This window comes from Agelaius tricolor, unplaced genomic scaffold, assembly GCF_023055355.1.
Source record: "Agelaius tricolor isolate 1412-34295 unplaced genomic scaffold, bAgeTri1.0.p SCAF_7, whole genome shotgun sequence".
NCBI classification, from domain to species: Eukaryota; Metazoa; Chordata; class Aves; order Passeriformes; family Icteridae; genus Agelaius; species Agelaius tricolor.
The window spans coordinates 6099587-6112427 of NW_027269267.1; positions in this window are offsets into that span (position 1 = coordinate 6099587).

The window sequence follows — 12841 nt, forward strand, 5'->3', positions numbered from 1 at the left end:
AGTTGCAAACACTGTTGGAGGCTGCTTGTGGTGGTGGCATTTTCTGTATGTACTTTCATCTCTAATTCTTTTTCTTCCAACACTGCATTAATGTATTTGGGAAAACAGCCTGGAATTCCGTAAAAGCAATGCTGTGTTCTCAACACCAGATACAATCAGCTGCTGCACTGGGAGCAAGTTCAGAGTTCAGATGTGCCACCCTCCTGAGTGCTGTGTTGGGCTGAGGGCTTTTGGGGTGAGGAACAGGCTGATGCACTTTCTACACACTTCTAAAACTGGAATCCATTCCTGAGAGGCTTGACAGAGTTCCTCTGTGACACAAAACTTTGTGTAACAGGATTTTGTAGGTAGATAAATGTTAATAGCTGTGGTGTGGGTTAATGAAATGCTCTCCTGGATTTCATCACAATCTATATTGTATATCAGAGTCCAGTGCTCTCTGCCCAGGTTCTTTTAGCCATCCCACACGTGGAGGGGATAATATTTAATTCCCCCTCTGTGTGTGTGACTGGGGGAAGTATTCAGACCACCAGTTGATCCACTCAGCTGTTGGCAGCTGTTGATGTGAACCAAAGGCCACCCCTGGTCCCTGTTGTGCAGAGCTGAAGTCAGCTTGCAGTGCCACAGCTGTGGTGTGTCACACCCCACAGCAATGGACCTTGGCAGGCCTGAGAGGTGGGGCTGGTGGGAACTTCATGAAGTTCAACAAAGTGAAGTACAAAGTCCTGCACCTGCACTGGGGCAATCCCAGACACACCTGTGGGTTGGGTGGGGAAGGGATTGAGAGCAGCCCTGCAGAGAAAGACCTGGGGGTGATAGCAGAGGAAAAACTCAATATGAACTGGCAGTGAGCACCCACAGCCCAGAAACCAACCCTGTCCTGGCTTCCATCAAAAGGAACATGGGCAGCAGGTCCAAGGAGGAGATTCTCCACTTCTACTCTGCTCTGGTGAGACCCCACCTGCAGTGCTGTGTCCAGTTCTTGTGTCCCCAACAAAAGGAGGATGTGGAATTGTTGGAGCAAGTCCAGAAGAGGCACAACATTGATAAGAGGACTGGAACTGCCTTTGAAGACAGGCTGGGAAAGTTGTGGCTGTTCAGCCAGAAGAAGAGAAGGTTGTGTGGAGACCTCAGAGCACCTTCCAGAGTCTGAAGGGGCTGCAGGGAAGCTGGAGAAGAACTTTTTGTCAGGAACTGCAGTGACAGGTGCACTGCAGTGACAAGAAGAGATAGGTAAAAACTGAAAGAGGAGAAATTTAGGTTAGCAGTAGAAAGAAATTCTTTACTGTGAGGGTGGGGAGGCCCTGGCACCAGTTGTCCAGGAAGGTTCTGGATGCCCCATCCCCGGCAGTGCTCCAAGCAAGTTTGGATAAGGCCTTGAACAACCTGGTCTAGTGGAATGTTCATCATCAGAAGTAGATGATCTTTAAGGTCCATTCCAACCTCCTAAAATTCTATGATTCCATTATTCATCCCCAACACGCTCACCCCCACTGGTCTCCACTGACCCTTCTCTCCTGCAAGGGGTTACAAAAATAACATATATGATATCAACACATTATATAAGATCTGTGCACATATAGAAGTCCTCTATACTGCCAACATCACCATGTCCTGCTGTAATTAAGGTTTGTGCCAAAGGGACAGCACTGCTATGATGAGGCTGCTGGGGCTGGAGCTGGAGTTGTGACATCTGAGCTGATGGGGCTGGAGTAGGCATTTCTGCTCTCCACTGGAAAGACAAAGCAAATGCTTCCCAAGGTATTTGCTAGAAAGCAGAGTGCCAAAAAACAGGTGTCCCCATGCCACCTGTGGTCACTGCCTCTGTGCAGACATGGCACATGACTGATGGGATAGAGAGCTCACTCTGAGGACAGGCTCTTTTACTTTGCTGTGGCTTGTGGTGTGAAAATGAACTGCCTTTGTTTCTCATCTTGCTGACGTCGGGCAACATGTGCAAAAGCCAAATTCAGCACTGGCCTAGTTGTGACATCTCTTTTTGTTCACTTTTCCAATGAAGTTACAAGTAGTTAAGTGCTAGTGGTTGCTCCATTTATAAGGAAGGTCAGTAGAAGAAAGAAACTAAGTTTATCAGTTTAGGAACCCATACAAATCTCCTCCCACCTTTGCCACAATGAAATATGAATTCCACAAGTATTTTCAGGAAAATGCTAATTCTTCTTTGCTTCCCATCAGGTCAAAGCTCCTTGTCAAAGGTAGGAGATTGCTGCCATTTGTCTCTGCATCAAAGCTGCTTTGTAGGTGATAAAAGAAGGGTCCACCCTGCCACAGAGCTGAGCTGATCCCCTGAAGCTCCCTGGGAGAAAATCCTTCTCTCTGAGGTTATCCTCTCTTCACACAACTGCTGCAAGTGTTATGTTTGACCAAACAAGGATGACTTCTTTTAGGCACTTCTTTCTCCCAGCTGTGTAAGGCTTTACTTAAGCAATTGCACAAAACTGAAGTATAGGGAAAATACATGCTGAATGGGCAGGCAAAACTCTTTTCTGTTTTGCTATTTTCTTCTCATGTTCCACCTAGCACATAATAATGTAATTCCCATCATGTACAAAGTTTTATGGCAAAATTCTGATTTTTTCTGAAATTTAATTATTTTCCGTTATTTAAAAATGTGAATGTTTTCAATACAGAGCATTACAGTGGCATAATTTGTCAGAAGGATGCACTGCTTCATCTCTGTCAGCAGGTAGGTTCAGAGCAAAACTCTAACAGAACACAACAAAAGAGTTTACGTGGCAAATCCCATATTTCTTTTCTGATTAATTTAAGGATGGAGAAGACCTCAAACTGTTAAGAAATGCATTTATGAAAAGGCTTTTGAATATTCTTCAGCTGTGAGACACAACCTTGTGCTGCAGACTGGAACTCTGTATTTTTGGGGAGGGAAACTTGCTCACACTTGCTCAGGGTTAGTTCCCTGCTAGATGGGAACAAAGAAACCACAAAAACCCCCCAGCACCCCTGGCCCAGAACTCCAGTAAGATTAGAAAGGCAGGCAAGGGAAGCCTGCAAATTTGTTATTTCCTGAGAATGTGCACTCTTTTGCTGGCAGCCATGCAGGAAGGCAGCTGGCCTATCTAAATTAAGTAGTGCACATAATGGAACATAAATTATTGCTGTTAACTCCAAAGCAATAACATGGTTAGGGAGAACAAATTGCCCAGAAGCAATCTGGGGGGGGTTTGCTTACTCTCAAAGGGATCTCAGTGGAGTAACCTCTGGAGCTAATGTTAGGTCTGGGAGTTTTACAGGCACTAATAGGATTAGGCATATGACTTCCTTTTCAGTCTGATGGGAGTCAGAGTTTAATTCCCTTGGGCTTCCCACAGATCTCAGCACAGGTTCAGAAGTGTCACCCAAACAATCAGTACACCCAGATTTTCCCTTCTGTGTCCCCCAGACAAGGAGATTTGCTATTCCACCCAGCAGAAGGGTAAAGGGCATTGTACTTGGTGTGCAATCTGTGACAAAACAGTACTCACTCCTACTCAAGATACAAAGCAAAACATCATAACTATATAGCACCTTTACAAAAATGAAATATCAGAATTTTGTTGTTCCACTTGCAAGAGGAAACCTCATTTCTCAACAGCTCACTGAGGAGGGTTCAAGTTTAGTTTTACTCAGCTTCAGCTTGGTGCTCAGGGCGAGGCTCTTGGTACCTTTGTGTCTTCAGGCACAGCTGAAAAGGACTAAGAGGGTGTTAAAAGTAGTGAAGGTTTGTTTGCAGTGCTGCTACAGGACCTGGATCTGAGCAGCATCATCTGTTTGAAATATTTGCTGCTCTATTATTTGGGGGGTCAGAGCAAGAATTGATGACAGATTTCATTGTCCTTTCGCTCCCATCAATGATATATTTTGTTTTACAGCTGTCTCAGTAGCTTTATTCCTAAGGGTCTAATAGGATCAAAGCCTGGAATAGAAACCTGTAGTGGAAATATCCTTTGTGGCCTGGATGTCTTCATGATCTCAAAACTTACTGCTGAGTCTCTGGTTGTTTAACTCTCCTCTTTCTCCATAAAATCACACATACCCTGTCAATTTAACCCTCTGAGAGGGTCCTGCTGTCATGGCAGGACACAAAAATAAAAATAAGCATTCTGAAGGGGAGGATTCTCATCAGAATATTTACTTCTATGCTTATTATGAATGGCTTTCTGGGCCTCTTATTCAGACTTCATTATTCTTGTAGTACTTCAATTTTGCCACCCAGGGAGGACCTGCCTAAGATAAGATTGCAAGGGAATCTAATTTCTAATTAATAATGCATTTTAATTTAACAACTAATAATTTTACATTCTAATTTGGAATTGAGCTTTCCCTTGATGAATGTAGAGAAGAGTATTTAAATAATGGTGTAATTCACTCTAAGATTCCCTCCTTCCTTATTCCCATCAGTTTTACATTATCCTTTGGACATGTGTGAGCTTTCCTCAGGGGTGTGATGGGCAGAGATTAAACAATCATCCTTAGATGGTCCTTAGAATAGATCCTTATTGTCTAGAAAATTGAATTAGAAATTTTATGGTCTCATTCTCACCAACTTCAGTACTCTTCAGAAGCTACTCCTAAGAAGGATGATAAATGAAGTAACAACCCAGAACTACTATCATAGGTTTGCACAAAGATATTATTAGTAATCGTGTATTTTAATAATGTTTCCTGTGTTTTTTTAAAGTGACCACACATCTATGTTTTTAATTGTGTAGTAAGTAAAAATGAATAGAAATGAATATATTCTGGAGGAAAGGGTTGTCAGTCCCCAGCTGAGAGAGTCCAGGTGCAGACTGCAGAGTACAGCTGATAAAAGAACAGTGAATTACCTGGTGAGCTGGGAGCAGGGAGCTCTCTGGCTGTGCACAGATTAAATACCCCGTGCTCTCTCCAGGCCCTCATGGCAGGCCATGACAGGTTTCCTGTGTCTGGTGATGAAATCACCTTGCTGGAGGTGGTACCAAAGCCCCTGCAGGTGAGTTGTGCATGGAAACATCCCATGGGGGTGTTCCTTTACCTCCCCCTTTTCCAAAGAACAGCCAGTGTTCAAATGTTTATCTTCCTGTGCTTCTAACTCCCCCCAGGGTAGGGTAACTTTCCAGACAAATAACCCTTTTCTTCTAAGGTCTCCAGACTCAAGAGGAAGTTCAGAATTATGTTGGTGTGTGACTGTCCTGGGACTCTACCTTGGGCTCTCTGCCACTCATACTCGTGGCATAAATGAGAATGAAACTCCTGATGCAAACCTCTCTCATGAGTGAGGAGAATTATTTCCATTTTCACACAGTTTGAGCTGATGTTCTCATGACAGCTACTACAGCTCTGTGCTCAGCAGGGCTGGATAGCAGGAAAAGGTGGGTGCTCAGGGAGCAGAGGCAGGTGATACAGAGAAATACCATCCATTTCTCTAAAAACCAGGGACAGTGCTGGATGCTCTCAGTTTGAATCTTGCTGTTCAAGGCCTGCTAATTAGCCCTGTGCCTCCCTGCTGGCAGATGAAATGTTTCTGTTTTGCAGCTCAGGTCTATCCTGAAAATAGTCCAGAGCTGCAGGAACTCCTGGGGCTTGAGGCCCTTCTCTGCCTGCTGGCACCTGACCCTGTTTCTGCCCATACTGGTTAAAAAGTTGTTTGGATTTCAGGGAGCTGTGAAAGGCTCCAAGATCACTGCACTACTTCTAGTTAGTTACTAAACACGTTTGAGTGGCTTGGGAAATGGATCTAAATGACATGTTGGGGGAGAAGAAAAGGAGGCAAGGGCAGTGGTAGCTCAGGTGCAGATTGAATTCCTCTGGTCTTCAGAATTAGCTTGGAGTGAGAGCTGTCACATCTGCTTTTTCCTCTTCTTTCTTTTATGTGATTCATGTGGTACAGGGGGAGCAAGAGCAGTTGCTGACACCATTAGACATGTAACATTAACATCCTGGTAATGATGTTTATACTTTCCTACTCAAAATTTCACTCTTTGAACTTGTTTCTCTTTACTGAGGTGGGTTGGTGTGCTTGTAACACACTCAGCACTTGATCTGAGTCCAAATGCCTTTCTCATGTCTGCAAGGTAGAGCTGCTCTGATAACTCGGATGTGCTGCCTCTTTGTGGCATCCTCCCTGGATGAGTAGGATTTTAGAGAACTATTCAAAGCAAACTGTTTGGAGGAGGAGGAAAGTCTGTCTCAAGGGATGCTAGAAGAGAGGCACTGCCAGGAAAGGAGGTTTCTTGGAGTCCCAGAAGGCACAGACTGGTGTTGAAAAGATTGTGAAGATTGTGAAGATTATGCTGGAGAAATAGCAAGGCACTGATTCTCCCTTCCAGGCCAGCATCTCTTCCTCCTCCTTGCTGCAGCTGCTCTGTCCTGGCTTGCTGGCCAGTATTTCTGTGGACTCCTTTCTTAAATATTTTCAGCATTTCTATGATTTCTCTCTTTTTCTCTCCCCTTCTAAAGGCTGTTCACTACTTTTCCTGACTCTTCTTGAAGGTCTTTGATTGCACATTTCAATTTTGAAATGGTTTTTCCCTCTGGTTTGTCTGTGGTCATTTACAGGTGTCAGAACAGGGACACACAGCAGCTCTTCCACAGTTACTGTTACCTTCTCTGTATTCCCATATTTTCCTAACTCTGGTGATTGGCAACAGTTCACAATACACAGCAGATTCTGGTGCAGAAATCTAAGGATGGAATGAAAATACTCTTGAATAGAGCTTCTATGGAAATAGGTTCTCCATGCTAGTTTTGTTGCTATTAAATACATTTCTGTCAATGATTAATTCCCAACAATATTAAACAAAAAGCCAGAATTCTGATTGTTATATACTACTAATGATTTGTGACTGACATACTAATTCAAAAAGGTGGCTTTTAAAGTACTCATTTTTAAAAAAGGAATTTATAATCTTATAAAATTATTTTCCCAAATATAAAAACTCTTTTTTTTTCTGTTTCTGCAGGTGGCTGTGATTTCATGAAATGAGTTAATTAAAACCAGAATTCCCTCAGTTAAACTTTCTGTGCTTTTTGGTGACAGTTTTCTGACTGCTGCCACAAGTCAAAGTGAAAACGTGAAACTATGCATGTGCTTCTCTCCTGACTCCTTGAATAATTCTTCCTTTGGGGTAAAGTTTCCTTCACTAATTCTGTAAAACTTAGTTACAGTAATTATGTTGATTAATTTTTAATCCCAAACACTGTTTAGAGTGATGGTCATCTCAGTGGAAACCCATGGACTTCCATATCAATTTTCCCCTAAATATTAATTACCAAAACTATCAAAGGAAAATGTAAGAAATCCCTACAAGCAAAGATTTATCCTTTAACCTCACTGAAAAAAATTTGTTTGAAGTTTCCCCAGAGGTGAAGTTGATGCTCCACCTGAAAAGAGAGGCTTTCCCTAGAAATTCCTTCAGTTTTTCATTCCAAACCTTGCTACTGTTGAACATTCAAATATTCTATAATAAAGTTTCTCATCTGTAATCATTTTCAGGTCAGACAGAACTTACAACTTTGGTAAAAAAGCACATGTGTAAGTTCTTTGCTACCATTCCACCCAGGACTGTCCATCTACAGGCTCAGTTTTAAGAAGAGGTGGCAATATGTCAAAGTCTGGATAGTATTTCATTAATATCTCTGGCATAATCCTACACCACATCATTGCAGGGAAACCAACAAAATCTGTTAAATGAGATTATTGTAAATACAAGCAGACTTGAACACTCTTCTCCTCCAGCAAGTAAGTTGGGATAGGCAAGAGATTGTGAGGGGACTTTGCTGGGCCAGCTGACCCCAACTGGCCAAAGGGCTTTTCCTTACATCCAATACAGTGCCACAAGGTCATGGTCACCAGTAAAACTGGGACAGAGAAAGGGAAACTTCTGCCTTCCAAGGTGGCTCCTGCTTGGAGAATGGCTGCTCTGCATGTGGGAGGTGGTGAGTTATTTCCTTTGCTTCATTGCTGTCTCTTTCCTTCACCTAATAAACTGTTTTTATCTCAAACCATGTGCTCTCCCATTCCTGTTTTTCAGTGAGTGTTTGTGTGGCTGCTGGCCAGGCTCAACCCACTACATCCAGCAGAAATGTTAGAGTGTGGTCAGACATGGAGAATAAAGATAAAATTTTTCATGGCAAATCTTACTTGGATTTTATATGAATGAGAGGATACAAGAAACTCATGACTGCTATTACTAGCAAATCCTGGGATCCTAGGATCTACCATGATACCTCTGGGCCCTGGTTATCTTACAGACAGTCAGGTAACACTGGAGAGGGGGAATCAAATTGTCCTGTAGACACTGCTGGTTTTGTCTTCATCCTGACTGAAACCTGGCATAAGAATTTTATTTTCCTCCTATCAAACCTTTGCCTGCTGGTAATAATTTCCTTTCATCAACACCATTCTTTCTGTTTATCTTTTCTCTCTCTGCCTCTCCAAAATAGGATGGTTGTCATAATTTTTAAACTCAGCAGGAGCATTTTCAAATGTGGATTTTCCCCTGTAATGGACATTGCATCAAAACATAAGGCAATTAGGGATACACTTAAAGTGCTTTCATTTTCCTGCTGCTTAAATATTTGAAAGAAATTCACCAAGAGTTCTCCCAGTAGAGACCTGAAGACTGACATCATATTTTAGGATTTAATGTTATAACAAAGAGCCATGATTTAATTAACCTTCTTGCTCTTTGGGAGACCTGAGACACAAGATCCAGTTCCTCTGAAAACCACTGCAGCTTCTCTTGCAGTTACTGAGCTCATTAATCTCTGTGATATGGTTCTTAAGGGTACAGCTATGTTCCATTTTGATCAAGTGCCAAATATTTTACAGTGCAATTCCTTGTCCTGCTGTGCAGAGCACATCATTTAAACAAACCAGTAACAGAAGAGGAGCAAGGGAAAAAAGAAAGAAGTGGAAATTCAGGAGCAGAAAAGGTGACTTCCTCTGTTTGCCTGACACCTGTGCCCCTGGGTTTGTGCATATGAAATATGATAGAACAGGACAATGAGAAATTTAACTCTTGGTTTACATTAACCACCACACAATATACACAAACAGCACCTCTGAAACCAGTTTTTTCCTCTGAAACAATTCCCACCTTTCAAGTCAGACTTCATTCCTCCTCTAGGAGGGAGAGTTCCCAAAAGCCACAGAAACTGCCCATGAAGCTAGCCTAACCCAAACCCAGCCAGGTACTGATGGGACTGCCTGTGGCAGTGGCTACTGGGTGTATAAATCTCTAGGTCATCAATAAGAAGAAACATCACAGAAGAACAACTGTGCAAAATTTTGATGGGAGAAAATCTTGAATTCTGTAAAAATGCTATTGCAGAGAGAAGCTGTGAACTGAGGGAGAAGTGTTGAGGCTGCACAACCACACTTTGTCAGTGTGCACAGACAAAGTGAAAGTTAGAAGAGGAGACACAGCTCCTGCTAATGAAACAGTTAATGAAGTGCATTTAAACCAGTGAGTGTGATGTACAGAGCCTGGCTGTGGAAATATAAGGAGTTTATGTGCCTTGTTTTGGGAGAGAGTTCATTTTTCTGAGGCTGTTTTTCCTGCTAGAGCCCTGTTCCCAGAGTGTTGATGGTGTGTGCTATGGCCCTGCTCCATCAGCACAGGCTGGGGAGTAGGGATGAACAGAAAGGCTGTTGTGCACTTCTGTTCCACACCAACCTGAAATCCACAGGAAAATGAGATGCACGGACTTGGAAACCAGGAAACCCTTCATGGTTTAGTAATATACATGCAAGTCCTTCCATCCAGTCATACAAATGCCTCTTAGATTAATCTGCTCCTTTATACTGTGCCTCAAAGTCAAGATCATGCCAGAGGTGACCTACTTGGGCACTAAGCCTGTGGCTGGAATAGAAATGGTAATGCTGATACGTAAAAGCACTTGTACAGGCTCTGCCTGGCCATCAACTACCTCCAATTCAGCTCCTCCTCTCTTCCTGACTCCTCATTCAAAGTGCAGGCATCATTCTGCCCTGCTAATGTGGCAACAGAAAAGTTTTAGGCACCTGATACCCAGCAATCTGAAATGGTAAAGGGAATTTGCTTGGCTGAAGAGACTGATTGGTAGGAAAGAATTAAATTTTATCTTGCCATACATGAGAGGTTGAAAAATTGGAGTGAACTGTAGCACCACAGTGGCCTGGTGTCTGTAATGATTATGTTTTGTGGATACAAGGCTAATATTCACTTAGGACATGTAATGATTTCTAGTAGGGACAGAGAGTATTTTAGCTGGTGTAAAGGTAAAAGGAAAAGCAAAATTCTAGTTACCCTTCAAGTGGTCCCTTTTCCTCTTTTCCCCAGAAGGAAAATTCCATCCATTCATTTCAAAATGCTAGGTAGAACCAGAAAATTGTTGAAGTCCCAATTTCCAAATGCTTGATTTTTTTCCTCTGTGTAGTTTGCTATAAAAGATCTACTTTTCCCATCAGAGACCAGTCTATTTCATTCCCTGTCAAACTGACTTTCAAGTATTTTTGGCAATTACACACCTGAGACACAATGAAAAGTTGTTTTCCTGAGTCTTCTTGCCTGTATTAATGAGCCTGTCTTGTTTTTTGGGAGGGAGAAGATGCTTTAGGAATAAACCACAAATGGAGATGTATTTGCTTCTCTTGCTATCAAAAACAGCAAGCAAGGCTAGGACAGAGGGGGTTTTTTGTTGGTTTGTTTGTTTTTAATAGAAGCAGCTATACTGCAACATAAAAATCTAGAAAAGAAATTTAATTTTTTATCAAATTCTATAGAGAATAAAATGTTAATCCCAATGAACTATTGGCCTTAGCTCTAATCTCTGAGAATAGGGGATAAATACATTTGACCTGGGCTTACCTGCTTCCCTACCTGTGCTCTTCAGGACCATTTGACAGATGCACAAAATTACTTTGGGCATCTGAGTTACTTAGGAGCTTACTGGGAGGAATTTCTAATTTTTTATAAGTGCATAAAGAGTGTTTTTTTCCTTTTCTGTTTCAGTGAATAATTTTTTCCATACACTTATACTGTAAAACAGTGTTTAAGTGCTGACATTTTTAAAATAAAGTTGTACCATGATATGTCTCGACTCTCGCAGCATTAAAAATTGTTTGTGTCCAGCTGTTCACCTAAACCTGAAAATCAGATTAAAACATTTTATTGTGCTATATAAAATATTCTTAAAGTTTCACTGTGCCAAGGAAACAAGTTACAACCAAGGTGAAAGCAAATTTCTGTGCAAATGTTGGTGAAAATATTCAAATAGGAAAGAACCAATAATCCCCCAGTAAAATGGTAGAGCTAAAACTGGGAGTATTCAGCAGTGTTAAGGGATGAAATATGTTACAAGGATGCTGTAATTTTTTTTGAATCAACATTATAAGTCCAGAAAATAGAGTTAAGGTTTTACTGAAAGAAAATTCTAAACAAATTTACTTCTATAAATATTTGAACACCCAAACCACCTGAGCACAATGTCACTGTGAAATAAAGAATTATTATTAATTCACAGATTACTTATAGTCCTACCTGAGGTAACCTTTGGCTTTACACATGTATGCAGTGTTTTCCATATTTTACCCCTTATAGGCTACTTTCAATATGTTCTTCTAGACCTTACTTTTATTTGAGACAGTACATGCAAACCCTCTAAGTTTAGGATTCTTTATTCTAAAGAAACTGCAGATGACCAAGGTGAACATCAGGTTTATTTAAAAGAAAGGAATAGCATCTCAGTCTAAAGTAAAACAAGGCTCAATTTTATGGCTCTAATACCATTAATTAGACCCAACAGAAGTGTAATGGGGTGTTATTACCTCTAGGCATTTAAAACCCTACATTATAAACCATTAAACTTCAAGGACCATATTCACTTATATATTTGAAGTCAGTGGAAAATATGATCCCTAATGCACTTACTCCCACTGAACTAGCCAGGAACAGCCATGGGAATGACACATCAGGCAGCTGCCCACGAAGTCCACCAGAGCCTCACAGAAGTCCTGTAACGAGTTTAAATAAGATTCATTTTAATAAAGAGCATCTCTTTTATGAGAGCCTGTGGGAGCAGGGCCTGTTTAGTCTAGAGAAGGCTGAGATCTCATCCCTACATATAAATATCTCCCAAGAGGGTGCCAAGAGGATGGTGCCAAACTCCTCAGTGGTGTCCAGCAGCAGGACAAGAAGCAATGGACATAAACTAAAACACGAGAAGTTTCACCCCTACACAAGCAGGAATTTATTTCCATTCAGGCTGGCAGAGCTCTGGAACAGCTGCCCAGGGAGGGTGTGGAGCCTCCCTCTCTGGAGACATTCCAGACCCATCTGGACACGCTCCTGTGTCACCTGCTCTGGGTGACCTTGCCTGGGCAGGAGGATGGAGGGAGCGATCTCCGGAGGTCACTGAGCGATCTGCGGAGGTCACTGAGCGATCTCCAGCGGTCACTCCAACCCCGACCCTTCCGTGACTCCCGCCGGCTGTCACCGCTCAGGGCGGCCCAGGGGCTCTGCCCCTCAGGCGCCTCGGGCCGTCCCTCAGGGGCAGGAGGATGGACTGAGCGATCTCCGGAGGTCACTGAGCGATCTCCAGAGGTCACTCCAACCCCGACCCTTCCGTGACTCCCGCCGGCTGTCACCGCTCAGTGGCTCTGCCCCTCAGGCCGTCCCTCAGGGGCAGCCCCGCCCCGGCTCCCCGCGGCTGCCGGGGGCCGCAGGCCGGGACCCCCCTCCCCGTCCCCGGGCCGCGCTCCCCCTCCATTCCCCGCCGCATTCCCCCTTTTCCGGGTTCCCCGGCGGCGGCGCTCCCCGGAAGCGGTAATGCCTGCCCGGTGATCCAGGAAGCGGATGAG